The sequence below is a fragment of the Mobula hypostoma genome, chromosome 17, assembly GCF_963921235.1.
Source record: "Mobula hypostoma chromosome 17, sMobHyp1.1, whole genome shotgun sequence".
Taxonomy (NCBI): Eukaryota; Metazoa; Chordata; class Chondrichthyes; order Myliobatiformes; family Myliobatidae; genus Mobula; species Mobula hypostoma.
The window spans coordinates 4,303,637-4,307,870 of NC_086113.1; the positions used below are offsets into that span (position 1 = coordinate 4,303,637).

General features: G+C 43.4%; 1 protein-coding gene across 2 annotated transcripts in view; it reads left to right on the plus strand.

Annotated features, from left to right (window-relative positions):
- LOC134357797 (ubiquitin-conjugating enzyme E2 E1-like) overlaps positions 1-4,234 on the plus strand; it is a 108,478-nt gene that overhangs the window by 45,310 nt on the left and 58,934 nt on the right. The window lies entirely within an intron of this gene.

Below are 4,234 nucleotides of genomic sequence, written 5' to 3' on the forward strand. Positions count from 1 at the left end.
GGGTCTGACCAGGGTCCTATATAGCTGCAACATTACCTCTCGGCTCCTAAACTCAATCCCACAATTGATGAAGGCCAATGCACTGTACGCCTTCTTAACCACAGAGTCAACCTGCACAGCAGCTTTGACTGTCCTATGGACTCTGACCCCAAGATCCCTCTGATCCTCCACACTGCCAAGAGTCTTACCATTAATACTATATTCTGCCATCACATTTGATATTCTATCATCATATTTGAAGCTGCTTTGAATATTTTATATTCATTGTTAAACTTGTAGACAAGAGGGCTAAACCCTCTTCCTATTACTACCACTGGATTACATCAACTTTGATTTATCACATGTACACTGAAACACCACTTGGGGAGGAGGTACAGGGGCCTGAAGACCCACATTCAGTGATTTTCTTTGAATCAGTTTTTTCCCCTGCACCATCAGAATTCTGAACAGTCCATGAACACCACCTTGTGATTCCTTTCGCTTTGCACTGTGTATTTATTTTATAATTTATACTAATTTGATGTCTCTGCAATGTACTGCTATTGCAAAACAACAAATGTCATGCTATCAAGGACACAAATACAGAAAAATGCCAGTAACATCATGAAGGATCCCACCCACCCTGCTCATGGACTGTTTGTCCCACTCCCATCAGGGAGGAGACTACGTAGCATCCACGCCAGGACGACTAGACTCACAAACAGTTACTTTCCACAAGCAATAAGGCTGATCAACACCTCCACACACCCCCATCACCACCACCTTCTCACTTCCTGTCAGTCACCTTACGTACAGACACTCCTGTGCTTAGCGTCACTTTATGGACGTACAATCAATGTATATCAGCTATCTTATGTACTTATTTAATGGTTTTTTTCTATTTTGTTCTTTATCTTATTGTGTTTTCTTTGTACTGTATCAGATCCGGACTAACAATTGTTTCATTCTCCTTTACACTTGTATACAGGAAATGACATCAAACAGTCTTGAATACAAGTCAGTGGCAATAAACTTGGTTCTGGTTAATAGAATTGTGCAGAGCATGAAACAGTTCCCCAACCCATCATGTCCTTTTGCCAAACTGGACGAATTATTCCCTTGCATTAAATCTGTTCTCTCTGTGGCTCATTGTTTAAGTGTAGATTCAAATTTCTCGTAACGTGGTGAGTGTATCTGTCTCCATCACTTCCTCTGGAAGAGCATCCCAGATTTAAAAAAAAACTTTCTCTTAATTCCCTTTAAAGCTCTTTTCTTTTACTTTAAAACTGCGCACTCTTGTTTTTGAAACAAGATTCTAGCAATCTTCAGTATGTAAGCCTGTTACAACAGTATTCATGTCATCTGTTGGCCTCCTCTGCGTTAGGGCACATAAGCCCGTCATGTCCAGTCTCTCCCCATAACTAACATCCTCTGCTCAGGCAGCATCCTGGTGAATCTGTGTACACTCTGTCCAGCACAGCCCCATCTTCAGGTGTACATACACATACATACTGCAGTTGTGGTCTAACCAGAGCTTTGTAAAGTTACATCATACCAACCCAAACTTTAATGTTCTGTACGTCAACCCATCAAGCCAAGCATGCCACGTGCTGTCTTCCCCATCCCATCTACTTAAGGTGAAACGTGTTTTTATTTATAATGCACGCATACTATTTAAATATCAAAGCCTTCAAATCAGATTTGGGCTGGTTTTCGGTCTCTTCATGTGCCCAATCTGTCATAGCAACTACACATCAAACAGTCTTTGAATTTGAATTTATTTAAATCTTACATCCATCTCACAACGTGAGGTAGTAGATGACTTCACAATATTCAGCGAGTGTACACAGAATAGTATTATGACAACTGTTTCCTGTTGTATGTGCTGACAGTATAGCCTGTCATCTGTTTCAACGTTCAAACTAGATTTACTATCAAAGTACGTGCATGTCACCATATACCACCCTGAGAATCATTTCCTTGCAGGCATTCACAGTAGAACAAAAAAATACAATGGAATCATAACACATAGGACACAGGAGCAGAGTCAGGACACCTGACCCATCGAGTTTGCTCCGCCATTCAATCGTGGCTGATCCTTTTTTTAAATCTCGTCCTCAACCAATGGAAAAACTACACACAGAGACTGACAAACAACCAATGTACAAAAGACAAACTGCAAATTCAAAAATAAAACAAATACTGATAAATAAATAGTAAATAATATTGAGAACCCACGTTGTAGAGACCTTGAAATTGAGGCCATAGGTTGTGGAATCAGTTCCTTGTTGTAGTGAGTGAAGTTATCCACACTGGTTCAAGAGCTGAAGGGCTGATGGTTGAGGGGCAATAACTGTTCAAGAACCTGGTGGTGTGGATCCTGAGGCTCCTGTACTCGCTTCCCGATGGCAGTGGCGAGAAGAGAGCATGGCCTGGATGGCGGCGGGTGTCTAGATGCTGTTTTCCTGTGGCAGCGCTCTATGTAGATGTGCTCAGTGGTGGGGAGAGTTTTTTTCTGTGATGGACTGGGCTGTATCCAGCACTTTTTGCAGGTAATTCCATTCTTGGGCATTGGTATTTCAATAGTAGGCTGTGATGCAACCATTCAGGATACTCTCCACAGTGCACTTAGAGAGGTTGTTGAACTTTTAGATGTGCAAACTTCTAACAAAATATAGGGGCTTATTTAACATTACAATGGTGCTGTACACTCATCAGAAAATAACTTGGTGCCTCTTTCTTCAAATTCTTGATCAAGTTGTGTGGGGGAGTGTCAGAAGTAAGGTTTGCTTTTACACAGAGCGGTGGGTGTGTGGAACGTGCTGCCAGAGGTGGTGGTAGAGGCAGAGACGTTAGGAGCATTTAAGAGGCTCTTAGATGGGTACATGGATAATAGTAAAATAGGGACCTATGTTAGATTGATTCTTAGAGTAGCTAAAAGGATGGCACCACGTAGTGGGCTGAAGGGTCTTGACTGTGCTGTAACATTCAGTGCTTAAGTTCAGCTAGTAAAACCCTTATCATCACTACAATGTAGTAACACTATGACCACTCTGATCAATTTGCCCTGAAATTACTTCTGTTTTTCGTTCTGTTTGTATTTTTTCATGTAATAATTTGTTTTTCTTGCGAATGCTGCTTCTCTGAAATGTACCTGTGATGCTGCTGTAAGTTAGAAAAGTGGAGAGTTATGGGCTGTGTGAGAGGGGAGGCAGCCACAAGAAGTTTGATCATGGAGTAGGTTTATTTAGGTTAGTACAACATCGTGGGCCGAATGGCCTGTCTGTGCTGTAGTGTTCTATGTTCGAGTTTCGGTTCTTTTGGATGGTACAGTTAATGCAGTTTTACAGTGGCCTGGATTTACCTGTGTGTGCTGTCTTGCCCAGGCGGAGTTTTGAACATGCTGTTCCAAGTGCCATGTGGCGCCATCTAGGCCTTTCTACATTCGATAGGTCTCAATGAGATCCACCCTCATTCTTCTAAACTCCAGTGAGTACAGGCCCAGAGTCATCAATCACTCTCGTATACCTGCTCTTTCATTCCTGGAATCATTCTCGTGAACCAGCTGGACCTTCTCCAACACCAATAGGTACACTTAATGTCAGAGAAATATATACAACATACATCCTGAAATAATTCTTCTTCGCAAATATCCATGAACACAGAGGAGTGCCCCAAAGAATGAATGACAATTAAATGTTAAAACCCCAAAGCCCCCGCCCCCCCCAACTCCCCCCTCCCACGCACAAGCAGCAGCAAAGCGATGACCCTCCCCCACCAGCAAAAAAGCATCGTCCCCCCCCACTGAGCACTCAAGCATGCAGCAAAGCATCATTAAAGACACAAACTTGCAATACCCCAAAGACTACTCATTCACCTGCTATTTGACATACCACAGGCTCTCTCTCTCCCTAGTAAGGGAAAAAGAAGTGTCCCTGTTTCACAGCAAGAAGGGAGACGGATTTATGGTGTGAGAAGTCTGTTGCGTCACTTTTTCCGAGCTCCGTGCCATTGGGCACACAGCCAACAGCAAGCTCGCTTCTTCCGATCTTCCCTGTTCTCCTGCGACGCATAGGTCGTCGTTGGCACCAGCCTTGAATCTGCCTGCCTCCAGAGCCACGAAAATCCAGCACCCTGAAGGTGCGCTAGTTTTCTAGGCCACGTCCTTGGCACATCGAAAAGCGGCCGGTCGTGAGTCTCTGAGAGTAGGTCCCATTCGGAGATCAGGGTGTAACTCCGGGTCAAAGAACCGAAG